The following is a 19934-nucleotide window of genomic DNA, read 5'->3' as shown; positions in this document are numbered from 1 at the left end:
AGCCAAGAGTGATATTTTAATTGTCATACTAGCTAGTATTAATGAGTAGGAGGAAGCCTAAGGGACCATTATTGAAGGATGGATAAAGTACAAATGATAAAATACTCAAAAGTTTTCACAAATCAGAAAAGCTTTTTGTATCACAAGCAGTGTGATAGATTTTTAAACAATGTTGAGTAAAAAATCCATTATGTAGAAAAATATAAGTATAAAAAAGCCACTTATTAAAAAAAGACCATTTATGTAAATAAAAACACACACTAAGGTAACTATTTTTAAAGAATATATAAAACATATATATATATATATATATATATATATATATATATATATATTAAGCACTTAGGGAAGAATGGAGGAGAATGGGGAATTGGTGCAGAAGAAACTGTAAAGAAGGTTATTGTGTGCTTCTAAAAGTGAAGTTAAATCATCTACTCCTAAAACCCCAAAAGGAAAAATATACGCACTTAGCAAAAGCACTAAAATTATATGGATCTAAGAGTATAATATTTTAACACAATTTGTTATATCTTTCAGACCAAGGCAAGTTAGAGTACTTGTTACTAATTTTTCATTGCTGTCTGGAATATACTCACAATAATTAGCACAGAAATTGGGTCAGTAACAATTAATAAATACGTTTTGGTGTTCTGTATTGCATTAATTCATACATGCCATTATGGTTATCAGTAAATCCTAAGCAGTTCAGACAATTACTCACCCTAATCAATACTATAAGACAGGCTTTCCAATTAAGTGGAGTTACATTACGAGCTTGGTCAAGTCTAGACAGATTCTAAAGTCACCTTTCTTGATGATTCATATCGATTACCTAAAAAGAATAAAAGTGATAGTTAAAAAAAAAAATAAAAAAGGAAAGAAGAGAAAGCAAAGCTCAATTGTAGTGTTCTTGAATTTAAATCAAATTTCTACTATTACTTTGATGAATCTGAACATCAAACAAACAAACAAACAAACAAACAAAAAAATCCAATGTTTTCTTCGGGGTTGCTGCTGCCTACAGTCATGGATCTCATGTGCCCTAAGGGTGCCACGCTCATCAGTCTCATGGATGTGAATATTTACTATGACAATTTTGTATAAATAGGATTAAATTATCCAGACAATAGGTAACTTATTTTAGTGGCCTCGGAAGTGATCGTTGGGCCAGTAGAAATTTCTTAGCATTGCTAGTTTTAAAAAAAAACTACAAATGGATAAAGGACATGTGGGCATTTGCACAACAGAGAGTACTGTTCTACCATAAAGAAAGACAAACTTGAATCACTTTTAGGAAAAGTGACGCACCTTGAGACCATTATTTAGGAGAAATAAATCAGACACACGATATTAAATATTTTATGGCAGCTCTTATATGAGAAACCCAGAGTAAAATTAAAGAGAAAAATAAAATATGGATAATAGGAAGTAGAGAGACAGATCATTTTCACAGTGGGGAGAGGTCAGGGGAAGTGGGAGAGAGGAAAAGATAAAGAATGAGAAAAAAAAAGGAAACTGTAATGTGTTATGTACTTGTACCAATTTCTCACAAGGAATATAAACATTATGTCTTATGTACACAAACTCATAAATTAAAATTTTAAAAATCATAAAAGTTAAAGATTCACAATTCTATTTTTTAAAGAAATATGAAGGTAAATTCCTTCTCACCCACAGCCTCTGTTCTTATACTTCACCTTTCTTTAGTACCTGATGTATTTATTTATCTGTATATAATTATTTGTTATTGGGAATCAAATTGGGGCCTTGTGCTTGTCAGGTAGGCACTATGTCACTGAACTATACAGCCTGTAGTACCTTATTCTTGAAAAACAGAATGAACTTTTACTGTCTTTCCTGGTAATCCAGAATTTAGATAATTGAGATGTTTGTATCTCTATTCTTTGCAATGTATGCTTTAATTCTTTATACATTTACTTATATTACAAAATATCCAATGCAGAATTCTCATTTGTAACCAAATTTAAATACTACATATGATCCTAGCCAAAGGCCGAGAAGTGATCCAAATCTAAATACACATAAGGCTATTACTCAAAAAAAATTATTAAATAAGTAGATAAATAAATAAGCAATATAATTTTAGCATAATTGACTTAAATTCAGGAGATATGATTATTTAATCACCTCTCTTCTCATGATTCTGAATGCAAATCATGTATGAGTACCCTAATGGAAATATATTCTCACTGCAGATGTCATACATCAGTTCTGCGTGAGAGATGGCACTAATGAATGTTTAATTTCTAAACTGTTTTTTCCAGTTTTTTTATTGTCTAAGTCAATGACTCTCAAACCTGAGTATGCTTCAGGCACACCTAAATAACCTGTGAGAACATAATTCTGGAACCACCAGCAGAGATTATGGTTCAGCAGGTCTGTGTGTGCCACTGAAAATTTGTATTTCTAAGTTTTCAGATTATACTCATTGTTTCACTCAAAAGAATGGAATTTTGAGCATATTCTATTTATGTTTTGGTTAATATATGCATTAAGTATATGATTGCATATTTTAATCTCAGCAAAAAGCAATGCATGTAAATTGTACAGATAATATATTGCAGAAAGGATTCAGAAATGTGAGGAATGAGAAAATATAGTTTTTTATGTATGAATTTATGTGTACAAAATACAATATATATAGTGCATAATATATATATAGTGCATATAATATATATATATATATATTATCCACAAGTCAACTTGGCTATCTCACCATAATGGTATGAGCTGACAGCAAAAATGACCTTACAAAGGCAACCAAGTCTTAATCCTTAAAACTTATTCGTATATTATCTTACATTGAATGGGGAAGGAATTCATGAAGGTTATATGTTTGAGATGAGTCAATTGCTTTGGACTGTCAATGTGATTTCAGCCTAATCATGAGTCATTATAAGCACAATGACTTTCCAATCAGAGAGATACAACTGTTAGTCATTTCTTACATATTATGTTTGTTGCATCATGCATTTCCTGCACTTTATTATTGATGACTCCCTGGATTAATGTTATTCAATACCATATATAAAAGTAAAGTACAGTCCTTTCCTGAATATCATTAATTGTCATCTGCAGTTTAAATTTTGATCAGTGATATTTATCCCCACATTTTTGTCTTTGGTCAGTTTTGGGGTTATGTTTCAGTTCCTTAGAAATAAATTTCCACCACAGACATTGTGTTTTATTTAAAAATTACTCATCTTTTGTTTTCAGATAATTTGTAGCCAAAGGAATTGGAGAAAAGTTATTTGTCCTAGGTCAAAACAAGTAAGTGATAAAGCTAAAACTTTTGCATTCACTAACTCTTCAGTGTCTGCCTTCATATGAATTATGCAAACTATGCCTCATCATTATTAATACATTTTAAAAATCAATTTTACATTTGCTATTGACATTTTTATTATTTTTATCCTCTTTTTGATGTTTATGAATTTTTGAGTGTGTTGAGTTCTTTAATTTCTATAGCAATAATTAATAATTTATATTTCAACTTTAAAATTACAAATTATATAACTTGGAAAATATACCAACATAGCTCATCATTAAGAGTTAGGAAGCACAAGACTACTGAATGTAATGAAAAACTGGCAAAGAGGTATATAATTATCTGTCATTACAGCAATTAGCTAATCTATATTAAACAACAGGTAGTGGCTAGTTATGTTGTATATTATTTTGGGTCCTTTAGAAAGTTTTATAAAGATTCTAGATAATTTGGAAAACCAGTGTCAAATTTTCATATCAGTATAAGAAAACTCTTTAAATATTTCATGAAATTATTCTATAATAGTAAATTAGAAGATCAGGAGTTAATTGAAATGAAAAACCAGTAACAAAACTATTTCAGGAAAAACCAGCTGTTAAAGTCAACCGTTCTGGTATAAATAAAACAAGCTAAACCATGGGACCAAAATTTTAGAAATTTGGAAACTCAGTCATGCCATTTGAACCTAAACAGACTAATTAGAGAATGAAGATGTGGAAAAAATAAAATATAAATAATTTGAAAGATGATAACAAAAATATTATATTATTTGGACATATAATATATGTTGGATAGCTTCACAACTACCAAATTACTGTATTGTATGTCTCTATCTAAATTATATCATATATTAATCATGTATTTTATTTATGTAATCTTTTGGAAATATATATATATATATATATATATATATATATGATAATTTTTAACCTGTATTTTCCATGCACAAAGCAACTTACAATTAATTATACAATACAGGTTTATTGTGCATAAATCAAGTTATAGAAATAAAAATATCTAAAGTTTTTCTATGGAGAGATTACAGTACATTTTTGTGGGGCATGGGGAGAGAGAGAAAGAGAATGTCAGAGAACAATCTGTATTCTTCTAAATAATTTTTGGAAATGTCCTTGATTTTTATGCTCAAAACTACTAAGAAAAGTACTCAGTAAGTGATGAAGACAAATTTGTTTCCTGTAACTAATAAGCATATCAAACAATATTTTGTGTATCCTATCTGTGTGTGTGTGTGTGTGTGTGTGTGTGTGTGTGTGTGTGTGTGCGTGCGTGTGTGTGTGTTATTATCTACTCACTCTGAAATGCCCTGGACATTTAACTTGCACTATTTACCTGGACAGAATTATATTTTGTGAAGTATTAAAGGGATCTTATCAGAATCTATATAATTGCCTGTATCATAAGGTTAATTTATATACCAATCACATTTCAGTAATGTTTCACTTTCCATTACATGATCATCAAAGCATTTCAGTCATAAAAACATAGGAGACATATTGACTAAAATATCCTAATTTTCTTTTCTGAGTTTCACTTTTTTAAATTGATCACCAGTATTTCTCTTGATAATCATAGTAAGACTAATATTAACATACAACTATGGTTATTATAAACGTGACAGCCAATGCAAGAATTAAAATACATGTATTATTTGATATTCTTATGAGTATTGATTGTACATATATACAAAATGGAAATATATGAAAACTTAAGATAACCTAGAAACTTTGAAATTTCATTTTACACGCTGTGTTATTATGATGACATTTGACATCTGTCAGATAGAATTGAACAAAAACAAAAGAGAAACAGAGATAAGAGAGAGTTTGGTTCAAGCCTGTAACTCATTGATCAAAAATAGAACAGTCAAGCCATTTAGAGAGCATTTGTATTCAGAATTAAACAATGATGACACATGTCTCTAGTAATCTTGCTGCCTAATAAATCACTTCTCCATGAGTTCTCATAATTTAGGTGAATGTTATTTAACACAGAACTACTATTTCCAAAAATATTGCCACCATTCTTTCATATAACTTCAATGTATTAGGGGAAGAATGTTATTATTTCCACTTGAAAAACACAAAAGCTGAAGCTTGTAAATATTGCGTTCTAGAGATACATTTCATATCTCCTGATGCATGGTCTAGTATTACCAAATTTTATAAGTACCTAACTATATTTTAATAATCTCTGAAATCAATAAGCATAAAATACATTTTTCCCACAAAGGGTCTATTTCTGAAAATTGTACCCACTGTTGTACTATTGAAATACTTTGCTAAATTTGATGCTAGTAAACATTGCTTTAGAAGGCACCAAATTGATCTATTTCTCCATCCTAGTCTACATTCATTGATATACTTGAGCAAATTCATTCAAAATGATCAAGAAAAACCTTTTATCAAGACTGAAAAGGTACTGCTGTTTCCTAGTTAAGTTATGGAAGCTTAGCTTACAGTTTTGTGAGACATAAAATGCATCTTTTAGCTATTTTTGTTGCTTCTACTGTCCTAGAATTCAGAGATTTAGCTTACTTACATACAACCTGTACTTACAAGGTATATCATCTTATATCCCTTGCACTAGGCTGTCTAGTTGCTTCTTTATTATATAGTTCAGAAAATTTAAATTTGACCTGAAAAATAGTAAATAATAATGATATAATAAGTAGATACTTAGTTCACTTCTTCTATGAGGTAGAATTTGAGATAGTTTTAAGAGACTAAGTGTAATAAAAGATTTGCTTAGGTAGTAGTGAAAGATATAGCATTCTATTTATAAAAGTGAGTTGCACAAAAATTTAAATTCCTAATGATTCATCAAACCTTACTAAGTGGGAAGAATTACATAAAAAGATTTGCATGCTTTCTTTATGAATATCCCCACAATGAACCTTGGAGGGTGGTTGCATATCACAGAAGAGGAAGGTGATTTTCAAGAACAAGCTGCCTAATAATAGTTGACTAGAATTTGCCTCAGATAGGTGTTCCCAGTGATACACGTATTAATCACAACTCTAGAATTATCACCTGCCGAGTACCAGTGCATCACTCTGAAGACTTGAGTTTTCATCCTTTTCAAGAAAATGACTTTAATTTTTGAAGAGATGGTAGGTTTTTCATATCAATATTAAACACTAGTAAAATAACCATCAATTCCTTCCTAAGGGAGATATGCAGACTATACCTTTAGTATAGTATGGTAAGATCAAAGGATGGCCTTGGGCCACAGTTTTCTCCTTAGAATGTCAAGTAAGCTCTTCTTCCCTGGAGGAGGTCTTTGAGGAAAAGGGATCTTTACAATACTTTCAGTAGAATGACTATTTGAGATTTTACTTCTGATTCTGCAGGAGTACATAAAAATACTTATCCAAAGACAGATGCTTCAGGATAAGTAAAGTCTATATCTATCACTTCAAGGACTATAAGGAAAACTAACAAGTCATTCTTCTATTTTTGAAGAGTGGCTATGCATTACAATTCAATACTCTTTCTTAGCTTAACATTAATAAAATGCTTTTAACTTAAATGAGAACTTATTCTGGAAGTCTAAATTATGTGATAATGGAAAAGCGGATTTTACAAGTGAGTCTTGATTGATTATCACGGATTCATTTTTTAATTTATCATTAATTGACAAACATAATTATATATATATGATATATTGTATTTAAGGACATGGGATGCATAGAGGTATTATGCCAAGAATAAATTTTCTAAAATATTAGAACATAGCAACAACTTGCATGCTTGTGTAAGTTTTGTTACAGGCAGCCTCCATATAGTTGAATCAGACTGAAATATGCATGTTTTGAATAATGCATGCTCTTTGAAGAACAATGTGACAAAAAAGTCATGAAATTAAAAGTTGTCTTACACTCCTAGATATAATAAATAAATTCAGCAATGTAGCTGGATACAAAATCAATACTGAAAAATCAATAGCATTCCTACACACTAACAACAAAATCACAGAGAGAGAAATAAGAGAAGTCACACCCTTCACACTGGCAACCAAAAAATGAAATATTTAGTAATTACTCTCACGAAAGAAGTGAAAGACCTATACAGGGAAAATTATTATACACTGAAAAATGAAATTGAAGGTGATCTCAGAAAATGGAAAGACATCCCTTGCTCATGGATAGGAAGAATAAATATTGTGAAAATGGTCATCCTCTCAAAACTGTTATATAGATTCAATGCAATCCCGATAAAAATACCATCAACATACTTCATAGATCTCGAGAAATCACTCCTACATTTCATCTGGAGTGAGAGGAGACCTAGAATAGCAAAGACAGTTCTAAGCAGCAAAGGCAAGGCAGGAGGCATCACAATCCCTGGCTTGAAGTTATACTACAAGGCATCTGTGGTTAAATCAACATGGTACTGGAATCAAAACAGAGCCGAAGATCAGTGGAATAGATTAGAAGATACAACCACAACTACAAACACACTTTATCTTTGATAAAGGGGCCAAACATGTTCACTGGGAGAACGACAGTCTCTTTGATAAATGGTGTTGGAAAAACTGGTTCTTCATATGCCGAAAACTAAAACTAGACTCATGCCTATCACCATGTACTAAAATAAAATCTAAATGGATCAAAGATCTGAATATTAAAAGAGAAACACTAAATCTGTTGGAAGACAAATTGGGTAAAAACCTTGAAGACATAGGAATAGGTAGAGAATTCACGAACAAGGCTCAAACCGCACAGGAAATACTTCCCAGAATCAATAACTGGGACTACCTCTTATTAAAAAGTTTCTGCACCTCAAAAGAAATCGCTAACATAGTGAAAAGAAAACCCACAAACTGGGAAAAAATCTTAGTGAACTGCCCCTCAGACAAAGGACTTCTGTCTAAAACATATAAAGAATTAAAAATAATCAGACCCCCAAAATTCAAAGACCCCGTCCAAAAATGGACATCTGAGATGAATAAACAATTTTCAGATGAAGAAATAAAAACAGCAAATAAATATATGAAAAAATGTTCATCATCATTAGTCATTAGAGAAATGCAAATTAAAACCACACTGAGATTTCATCTCACTCCTGAAGAATGGCCAATATCCAGAAAACCACCACCAACAAATGCTGGAGAGGCTGTGGGGAAAAAGGAACTCTCCTGCACTGTTGGTGGGAGTGTAGACTAGTACAACCATTGCGGAGGTCAGTCTGGAGATTTCTCAGAAAGCTGGGACTGGAAGCCCCATTTGACCCAGCTATTCTATTTCTAGGCATATTCCCAGAAAAGCTGAAAGCATCATACTACAGTGATATATGTGCACCAATGTTTATAGCAGCACAATTTGTAATAGCCAGATCTTGGAAACAACCTAAGTGTCCATCAACTGTGGAATGGATAAAAAAGTTGTGGTATTTTTATACAATGGAGTACTACTCAGCTATAAAGAATGATCACATTGAGACATTTATAAATAAATGGACACACCTTGAGATCATGCTCATAAGTGAAATAAATCAAACTCACATGTATAAATACTGAATTGTTTCCCTAGTGTAAGTAATGATGAGAATACATAAAAATACGTGGTAATCAGTGTCCCCAGTCACACTGGTTTGAAGCCATATAATGTTTTCACTCATTAATTGTAATGCTTTACACTGGTTGTTTTATATTATTGTCTGCGATAATACGAATAGCTATTTTGAAGAAAATAGGACAGCGTAATAACTAGTGCTGATTTAATATCATCCTGTTTTGAAGCCCCATCAAGTTGTTGTTTATCCATTTCCATTAGTTTTAATATGTTGTATCTTATTATATTTTAATATATGCAATAGTACAAGCAAATTTTTTATAGGCAAAGAGATCACATAGAAACCGAAGTTCAGTTTCTGTTAGCTGGTTCTAAATACTCTGTGATACTTTCATTCTCTTGGAAGATTTCGCACTTTATTGATAAGTTTGATGCTACAGTATACGAAGTTAGACTCAAATATTTCAAGGAAAGAGACACTATGGTAACTACTATTAATGTCAGGTTATCTGGTGGTGAAACACAATGATGCTTAAATTGTTCGGTTCTGACCTGTGTTGTGCTATTGATATGCTCTTTTTTTAAATCTCAATCTCCCCCCCCCCTTTTTTTTCTTTTTTAAAAAATTAATTTATTTCTTAGCATCTTTTAATTAAGGGAAAATTAAATTAAAAATAGTGAGATATATTATAGCAACTTTTTTGTTTTCCTATTAACCTGATTTGAACCCTTGTGTTGTTCTCCACATCTTGTTCTGACTGATTTTATTATATTCTGTTTTTTTAATAGTATCAAATTTGAGGGTATAGGCAATCACTTTGAAGGCAACCAGATACTTTATGATGCCCATTATGGTTTGACTATTATCTTCTTTGGAAGTCCTACAAGGTCTCCAATGTGGGTTTTACTGGTCTTATTCTGTACTGTTTTGTTCAATTCTTTTATACCAACTGATATAGGCACCTCTTTGTAGGGTAACAAGAGGCATAATGGTAACCATTGTTGATCACCTAGTAATCTCTTTTAGCATTATATACTATGTCCATCCTCCTCTTTTAAATGACTCAGTTTTGCTGTGTCACATTGTAGTGTTTTTTTTTTGTTCTGTTTTGTTTTGTCTTGTTTCTTGTTATATATATATATATATATATATATATATATATTTTTTTTTTTTTTTTTTTCTTTTCCTCTTTAAAGAAAAAGTTATAAGAACTGTGGGAGTGATGGGACCCAAAATGAGTGATTGTTAGTGTAAAATAGGGAGGAAAGAAAGTGATCTGAAGGATACAACTGCGAGAGTATTTAAGAGTGTAGGATAGAAAACCATATTACTGAGTTTTTGTTGGATCATTGAACAGAACTGTCTGCAATCTCACTGTATTAATGTCCACTTTGTATGCTTTAATTTTGTAACCTGGACAACTGTTTCTGAGATGACAATATGTAATCTATTCACTAGTGAACTTTTACTGTATATTTTTTCTCTTGAAATTCTGTATTATTTGTAGCCTTTTACTGTCTTGCTTTGTCTTGTTTTGTTTTTCTCTTTAAGTAAAAAAAGTTGTCTTACAAATAAAAGCATAATGCTTGCATGTTTTCAATGTTTTAGCATTTTAATTTCAAAGATATACATATACACTAGTTAATTAGAAATGGGGAAAAAAAAACAATCAATCAGCCACCTGTATTGGCTGTAGTTTGCCAGTTACCATAGCTGTACTCAGTAATTTATGTCTCAATCTAAAAGGCTTTTGTCGATAGATTTAAACATGATTTTATGAGTGTGTGTGTGTGTGTGTGTGTGTGTGTGTGTGTGCGTGTGCGTGTGTGTGTGTGTGTGCATGCATTTTAGTTTTACAGGACACAAAATCTTATCAGGTCCTGACCATAAACAGCACATCAAAAATAAAACTTCAGATATGCAAATTGCTATACAGTTAAAAATAATCACTCTGTGGCTTTTTGCTATTCTTTTCATATATTAATTAACTAAATGATGGTATGATTAAAACCCAGTTAAAAAGCTAGATTTTAGAATTTTTTGATTTTATAATTTAGAAAATGAAGGGGGTAGTGTGTTTTTATTACCAGACATTATGTATTTAGCATACATTAACTAAAGCAATAAATTTTCATGAAGAACTATATATGTCAAGTATTTTATATAATAATAACATATCTGAGAAAAGTTTTATAAAATCACTGGAAAACCAGGTGAAGAGTTATCTGGGATTAGACTATGCTGAGCTTTTCATTATTTTTGTTTTAAATTTAACATTATGGCCATGTTTTTCTGTGTGCTTCGTGAGAAACATTTTTAAAGGGTGGATTCTATATTCCGAGAGGAATTTGTCATATGGAGCTTCATACAGAGAGGCATGAACATTGTATTTCATGGGGATCTTTCAAAATTGATTATCTGACACAATCTGATTGAAAAGTGTTGGGATTGGTGAGTTCAGTTGACCAACTATTGCTCAAAATAAAACAAATACAGCAAATGCTCAGGGAAGCCAATGAGCCTTACATCTATTCAGCTATTACTCTACTTGAAAACATCAGGCTGTCTAGGGGATGAACTATAAACAGAATCCAGATTTTGTAATTTTAAATTCTGAGCTGTTTCTCAGGATATGAGAAAGTATAAAATCTTAGAACACAGACAGACTCTGGACAGGAAAATTAAGAATAATCTACAATTATTTAAGTTGTACAACCTTAACTTGTTTCTTTTTTTAATCTCAGGGTTCCTTTTAAAAAGGTTTAATAATTTCTATGTAATATAGCTTATGGAATGATCAGATAAAATATTTTATACTGAAAGCCTACAAAGTATTTAAATGGAACTGTTAATATAATAAACAGATGTAAATATTTAATATGTGGAACTAGATGGCTAGCACTCAATAAAATAGCATATGAAATAGGATTTGAATGCTTCCAGTTTGCTCTGAAATTCAGTGCAGAGTCATGGGCGGTGTCTATCTTAGCAATGTGCCTCTTTTCTTGGGAATACTTACTTCAGTCACATGCTTGACTTAGCTTTCCATGCAATCAAAAATTTTCTGTATTTTTATTCACAGTTAGAAAATGGAGGTTTTCATCTTAACTCTGGTTGCCTATTTAAATATACCCATTACAAAGAGGAAGAGGAAGAGGAAGAGATTAAAGCAAATTCATCACCTTGCCTTGTACCATTCCTAAACTCATTCTTGCTAAAACTTTCATCAGCTTTGTATATCTTGCAAATTAAATTAGTCTTTTCAAGTATAAGGTCTTCTTTAATTGCCATAGACTAAAATCAGATAAATACATCCTTGGCTAACATGAAAATGAAGACCAAGTGATCATTGTCCTTGAGTATGTTTCTTCTTATTCACATAAGTATGGTATTTGGAAATTTTGAAAATATACATAAACTGTATATTCTGTATTAGTATTAACATTGCATTTCTGTATATGAATGAATTATATATTCTTGCATAACAATTTGCTATAAATCGATGGTTTTAAATGGCAATTATTTGTTATGTCATACTTTCTAGGAACTGGGAATCTAAGAGCTGCTCTGTTGAGAAATTCTTGCTTGCTCATGGATTTTTGGACTTCCAAAGAAGCTGTTGGCTATAACTGCACTTTTCTCATGAGTCAACTTGGGCAGGATCTGTTTTCAAGTGTACATTGATCCTACTCAGCCTAGTCTCAGTTCCTTTTCTGGTGGGCATCCTGTAAGCTGCATCCATGTCCTCAGGATATGGCAGCAAACTTCCCTTAGAACAAGGAGAGAGACAGACAGAGAGAGGGAGTGGGAAACAGAGAGAGAGAAAAGGGGAGGGAGAGGGAGAAAAAAGAGGGGGAGGAAGAGCGAAATGCAGACAGAGGTAGAGAAAGAGACAGACAGAGACAGAGAGACAGAGAAACTAAGAAAGACAAAGCCAGAGGATTCAAATTGTGAAGCTATAGTGTTTTTTAAAAAAAATCTGAGAAATGCCATCTCATCAGTACTGTCATACTATTACATCTCAGTATCTAGAAGTTACTAAAACCAGTCTACAATTCTGGAGAAGGGAATTAAATCCCATCTGCTGAGGAAAGGGTATGTGGATATATCCTTAAAGCTACCACAGTGTTTTAGTATGTAGTTTGGGATGATTTTGAACTCACTATGTAGCCCAGGCTGGCTTTCAACTTGCAGCAGTCCTCCTGCTTCAGCCTCTCAAATGTTGGGATTATAGGTGTGTACCACCACACTCGGCCACAGTGCATTCATCTAAAAACTTTTGCCATCTGACGAGTCTAGATATTTATAAAAAGTTAATAAACATTAAGTAACTATTATTGCAAAACCTGAAGAATCATTTTCATGTGTAGTGAAAGAGTTTAAGGAACCTGTAGTGAGCAATGTCCCGATTGTCTACTGCTCTGTCTAACAAACTTATCTGAACTATCTGTCAAAAACCTTCATACATGAATAACTCAGATATTAGGTTTACTATTTTAATATGTGCAGTGCATCAAAACCTGTCTGAAGCAAAATTTCTTTCCTGCTTTGTTCCTGAAACATTGCTCTGCATAACAATTAAACATTACCTTTGGTTTCCTATACTGCAATATTTCCATTAAATATCTGTATTATTTGATTAATTAATAACTCTCCATGTCCAAAATACTCATAATTGATTTATACACAAATAAAAACACACTAGTCCTTCTTATCCACAAAGGATGTATATCAAGACCACCAGTGGATACAAAGAATTACAGATAGCATAATTTATACAAGAATAAACATTGTGGGTTTTTTTCCTTTATACATACTTACTATAAATTTGTAAATTATGAACATGAATTTGTAAATTATGCTCAGGAAGAGATTAACAACAAAATAATAAAATGGTACAACTATAATCATATACCATTATCATGATCTGATAACTGAAATAGTCTCTAAGTACTCATATGTTGGAAACATACCCATGTACAGACAGAAGGGTGCTTCACTTATGAGCAAAGAGGGAACACAGTGAACTACTCCAAATTATGATTCATTTATTTTTGGAATTTTCCATTGAAGACTTTTGCACTGTAGTTCTCCCTGCCTCAGGTAACTGAAGCCTCAGAAATAAATGGCAAAGACAAGAGTGTAGTAACGACAGTGGAGGCCCGAGGGGCCATTTCTCATTTTCTTCCATCTTTGAGAAAATTCTCAGAAGCAGAAGGGACAGTTCCTTCCAGAGCCGAGCACCTCTGCCTTTACCTTTTTTTCTCATTCTCCATGAAGCTGCCTGATGTTTACTTCTTTTGAGCTATGTTCAGATAATTTTTAAAAGGAAAAGCTTTGATATTTGCAGATCTGTTATATTTGCAATATCTTAGATTTTCTTTCTGTTAGTAGCTCAACTGTATTTGATACAAAAGACCAACTAATGCTCTTTTTAACGGTTGAGTAGGGCTGAAAGTAGTCACATCAATTTCCTATTGCCACAAAATGATATAGGTCATGACAAACCACAAGCCAAGTTACTAGATCATTACTAAACTACCATCATATAAGGATAAGTTAGCAAGTTTGACCTTTTCAACCAAACTGCAAAATGTTCTTTTGATTAAAGCCTACAACAATCCCCTGAGATCTCTAGTGCTGAATGTTAGGGGTTTAACACAATACTGAGATCTTTGGCAGACAAATCTACCTTTACTCGTAAGCTTTTCAATTCACACACAATTGAAATCCTCTTGCTCCATAGAATTACCATTCTGTGCTTAGTTTTATTTTGAAAGCAGTTGCATTAGTTTCCAAGGTGAGAATTCATGACCAGGAAGCCAATTTCGTGGAAGAAAGTAAAGGCTTTATTCTTTCTGAGAAAATTAGCTATTTAAGGATAAATACTCTAATTTCTCCTTTTAACCTAAGTTTATTGGTAATTTCTGGCCACTGTCGTAAACCTTTCTGATTTCTCCATAAAATATTCCTCTTGCCTTTTCAGTACTTTCTTTTCCAGTCAAGAGCTCAGTACAGCTTTTATCATCCTAATTTTTTATACTGCCATACCCAGTATTTATTTCTAATACAGCATATAAAATTTATAAAGATTCATAATTCACTCTCTATATAATTCTAGCTTTAATATAAATCTAAATCATATACCATACAGTGCTATCTTGTTCATATTTGTGAATTTTTTGTTCACTTATTTATGGTTTCTGCTTTGGAAAACTATATTAAAGAACCAGAAAACAGATTTACTTCACTAGAAAGTACACAACCTTTTAATTATTTTCTCTACTATAGAAACAATATCAAAGTGAAAATTTATGTCTCCCTTGCTCAATCATCTATGTTATTCCAGCATTAATAATACTAGTTTTATGTAGTTATTGAAAAACATTTGGGAGTATTGGTTGATATGTAGATAAAATTGCATTATAGTTTTAACACATAAATTGCTTTCTTTTCTCATTTTCATTTATTTAAAATGCTTACATTTGAGGAAATTATTTAAATACTTTTGTACATTACTATATATTTTATGCATATATGTTCAGAGATTTTTATTACCTAACTTTTATAAATCATGCAACTCAAGAGTGTGTGAATTGGCAAAGATTGCATTTATTCTGTATAATTTAATATTGTATCTTTGATTAAGTTAGTTAATTTATTTCTCATTAGTTTGGTGGATATATGCCTCCATAGAAAATGAATAGGGAATCTTTTGCTAGTTTCTGCAATGTGAAAAAATGTATCCATGCATCTATGCAAAGTCTGCTCTTGGAAAATTGTCAAATGGAATCATCGTAAATTCAGAAAATTCTAATATTTTGGTTGCTCTCCTGAAAACATTAAAGAAAAAATGCTGCCAGTAAATATGATTTAAAACATATTGAAAGAACAGATTTCATATTTATTAAATAATGTGATTTAGCAAATCCTGTAACATACAGTTTATTAAATGATTGGTGAGTATACTGAATATTTATGTTAGGAAAATAAATGTTTCCAGTTATACATTTCTCTGGCATTCTCCCATTTACATTTTCCCAAGAATGAAATCATTTTGAGAATGTGATATTTAAATATGTTTTCCTTGGATATTCATTTGTCCTCTGTCACTTTCTCCACTTTTGTTCATGCGAAAAAGTTTGAGCTCTTTCTGAAATTTCAAAGTAAAATATGTAACATTTTAAAACATAAATGAAAGTATAACATTTGTTTAATTCAGTGAATAAACACATTTAGTATTATGCCATTTTCCCGTGTAGCATATTATCTTGAGTTGAAAAAGAATTAGTAAGAAAAATTGGATATTCTTGTCTTGAGAGTACTGTCATCTCCTTTTAGAGCCAGTAGGCACATATGAAGTTACAACTAAAAATATAATGTGTGATATCATAAACTTCACATGACTATCACATATTATTACTTTTTTCAGAGTTTAAATTGGACTGAGATTTCCTTTTCAATGTGAAGATGTTTTACATAGCCATAAGTGTTTGTTGGGAAGAAAAGTGGAAGTTTTTGGTGGCTAATTTTACATCCAATCCCTCCTTCCCTGCAGCTGAGCCTTTGTACTTGTTAAGCTTATCCTATCCCTTGAGTCCTGGTAATAAGGAATTTTAGAAACTAAGGGTTTTTGATGACCTTTATATAGGCTTATTTAACCATAGCCATTGATTTAATTATAGCCAATAAGATTTCAGGGCTATTTAAAGGATCTGGTAGAGGCCTCCTCCCCATGGTTTTTAAAAGGGTGATACAGGGGGCTGGGGGTTTAGCTCAGTGGCATAGGCACCTGCGTTGCAAGCAGGTAGTTATGGGTTCGATCCCAGGTACCGATAAAAAGGAAAAAGACAAAAAAAAAAAAAAAAAAAAAAAAAGGTGATATAAGGAATGGGTAATTCATTTTGCTGTATCCATGTCCTAGAATAGTTTAGGCATTTTGCAAGAAAGAATATGTCAACAGAGAAAAAAGATCTTATGGAGTATAGGAAGGTTAAAAAAAAAAAAAAAAGAGAAAACTTGGAGAATTGTGAATATTTTGAGGACATAGGTGTCCTAACTCTAATGAGCTCCTATATTTGGAAAGGCTTTAAGAAAATCAGCAGTTATTCTGACTGAGTAACGGTTGGGTAGACTTTTCAACTGTCTACATTTACATATTATATATGTATGTGCAGTACATATTATGATGTAGAGGCGTAGAACACACTAGGAAGCAAAGACCACACTAGACAGTAATACACAGTTCCTTTGGCCCACTTATAAGCAGCAGGTGTTAAATAAGCTTGGAGGAATTATGTGAAATTCAACAAGTGCAGGTTAATATGAATAATAATTAAATATTGTCTTAAGACCAGCAACAGCCAATAGAATTAGTTTACTACAACATGTTGAATAATTACTCTTTATAGTATACTGTGTTAGATATTTGACATGTTGTTAGGGTTAAAATAGAAGGCAAACAGGTATTTTGATAAAGGAAGTCTAAGATTCAGCAAGGGACAAAATCAAGTCTTAGGATTTGTTCTCAAAGTGGTGCATGGCCAAAACATTATAAGTACAGAATTAAAAGAAAAAAAAAAAAACTAACAATGTAAGACAGGCATAAAATATGATATGTTTGGAATTTTACTTTAGATTATGCCTTGTCTTCTGTTTCTCTGTCTATTTGATTTGTTGATTGAAAGTTGTAAAGGTCGGAAAGCTTCCTGATCTGTTCCATTGTCTAACAGACAATCATTATACATAAAAGCTGCATCTTTTCCTTTAGAGTCACAGCATATTTTCTGTTGTTATGAATGCACATCCAGAAATTGAACTCTGTGTGTAAATATGCGCATCTCCCTCCGTCTTTCTCTTTCACACAAGTTGTAATACCTAGTACATAGCCTGTAACAGCCTCATTTCGTCTCTTGCTGATACCTTTTCCCTTGCCAAAGTAAAAACAGGAGGTAGAAGGTTTGGGCCATGGGTATCCGTGTTCTTGACGTCAACAGGAGAATTATGTTGCAGAATGGAAGGGAACATCAAAGTTGAAGTGTGATTGACCTTAATGCATCACATTTCCCCTGGAAATTCTTCCATATTTCAGAAACTAATTGACTTTCAGACTTAGTTATCAAAGGACATGCATTTTCTATTTTTGCTTTTCATAAAGAGGATGGGTCTAGAATTTATCTAGAGGTTGCTTTAAAGTATAAGCTGTAAGTTTTTTTTTTCCTTTAGTAGAATTGAAATGAACTTGACTATATAGAAATAAAAGAGCTGAGGGAAGATAAAAAGATGAAGATGGTGGAAATAGCAAGGTGACTGTGGAAAGATTAGACCTGAAAAATAACAAGGACATTATATAAGAGTTGAAAAATACAAAGATAGAGTCAAAATTAGAAAAAAAATTGCTTTTCTTGTTGCTCTTAATCTCAGTAAAATGGTAGTTAAGTTCCTCTATCTTGATCGAAAGGAAGGAGAAAGATTGATCTTGGAGGAAAAAGTCAAAATTGGTTCAGGATGAAATATTTCATTAAATCAACAGGTCAAAAACATGAAAGTTACAAAGTACGAATAGAGAGACAGATGAAATTCATCAGGAGTGATGGGGCTAGGTTCAGCTTGAGATGCTCATTAATCTTCTCTAGTAAATTAAAATATAGAATGGGGATGTGAGTTGGTGTGGTGCTGTGCATTAACAACATGGCAAATATAGGAAAGGCAACATATGGAAAAAAGAGTCTTTGATGATTGCCTGAGCATAACATTAATTCTATTTTTATGACTTCACTTTAATAAAAGCATGATAAAAGTGTTTCTGCTTAGCATTTTGAGAGAATAATAGTGTGGACACAATAACATATTTGAGTACATCTGACAGTGAATGATAATAAAAAGAAAAGCTTTAATTCTTTATATTTTTTATAGCTTCATAGTGCTAATTTCTCTTGAACATTCAATTATGATTGCCCATTTTCAGAACATTGCTAATTTCATTTATTTAGCTTCTGATGAATTACAACCATTAACAGCTTTGGTCATTTTTATTAAACTTTGAGAACATAAAATTCTCAGTACTTAATTTTCTCTGATTTCAAAGTGGAAATAACTATATATACTCTGTTAAAGCAGCTACACGTGAAATAGTAAAAGTTCCTTTTATGAATTTTTAGATTTTAATAAAGCTGAGGTTTCCAAAGGGAGCTTTATCTATATATACTCTAGAGAGCTGTCATAAGCAAAAACCTATGGAGACAATTTCAGTGAAAGAATTTAAGTAATTTTTGTAATTTCTGAGTGCATATGAGGAAACAAAATAGGATGCTGAAAATCTCATTTAATGATTGCTGACACCCATAGCGTTTTATGTTATGTAAAATATTTTAATCTGCACAATTTTGTTTAACTTTCTAGATTCTTAGAAGGTATGAAAGCAGCTCTTGTGAACCCACCTTAGTCATAATTTTATCCCGGCACATACTGACTGACAAAAGTCGAGACTGCATAGATGAATTCATTTCCTTTCATCCAGTTCGCAACAGTGCCTTTAGCTCGGTTCTGTTCCTTTTCTTCTGAGATGATTTCCCCAGGATGAATCACAATGCGTTCAGTATATATTACTCTGTCATAACACCCGATATTCCTGTTCTATTTTTTCAGGGCTATGCGATTCGAATAGTGATTTGCAAGCTCTGAAAACTGATGAAAAACAAAATGCATTCAATTTTTTTTTACCTTACATAATTCTAACTTGCCTCTCTCTCATCTCCTTAAGGAAAGAGCTATGCTGGAGCGAAGCAAGGGCCATTAATCACAGAAGCACAGTTCAGGCATAGACTTTTTTTTTTCTCTCTCTCTCTCTCTTTTACAGAGAACTTATTTAGGTCATCCCAACTGATCTCTTCTTATCATGAGAAATAGTGATTTTGCTGTGATAACTAATGGAATATTTCTTCTGCACTGTATTCTAAGCAGTGTCCCAGTTTTACACTATTCTTAGCAATTCACGCTTTCTAAAAGGTACTCTGCCAGTCCAAATGCAAACACTCCAGCTTGATGAGCCAGACCTGCAACACCACTTGTCCCACTCTGTTCCCAAAAACGTTTAGATAACTAATGTTTTG

The 19934-nt window shown here is 32.1% G+C and overlaps 1 long non-coding RNA gene across 2 annotated transcripts in view; it reads right to left on the bottom strand.

Moving 5' to 3' along the window:
• Positions 1-19651, bottom strand: part of LOC134475579 (uncharacterized) — an 86928-nt gene extending 67277 nt beyond the window's left edge. The window contains exons 1-2 of one of the 2 annotated variants that reach the window (XR_010046752.1): positions 19263-19651; positions 722-832 (exon numbers count right to left, since the gene is read on the bottom strand). This is a non-coding gene — a long non-coding RNA (uncharacterized LOC134475579). The remainder of the gene's footprint in view (positions 1-721; positions 833-19262) is intronic. The other variant, XR_010046751.1, reaches the window with a different exon arrangement.
• Between the last annotated feature and the right edge of the window lie 283 nt (positions 19652-19934).

The sequence above is a fragment of the Cavia porcellus genome, unplaced genomic scaffold, assembly GCF_034190915.1.
Source record: "Cavia porcellus strain 051 isolate PalLab524CR breed Dunkin Hartley unplaced genomic scaffold, mCavPor4.1 scaffold_4, whole genome shotgun sequence".
NCBI lineage: Eukaryota > Metazoa > Chordata > Mammalia > Rodentia > Caviidae > Cavia > Cavia porcellus.
The sequence above is the reverse complement of the archived record's forward strand: the minus strand, read 5'-3'. Positions and strand labels throughout refer to the sequence as shown.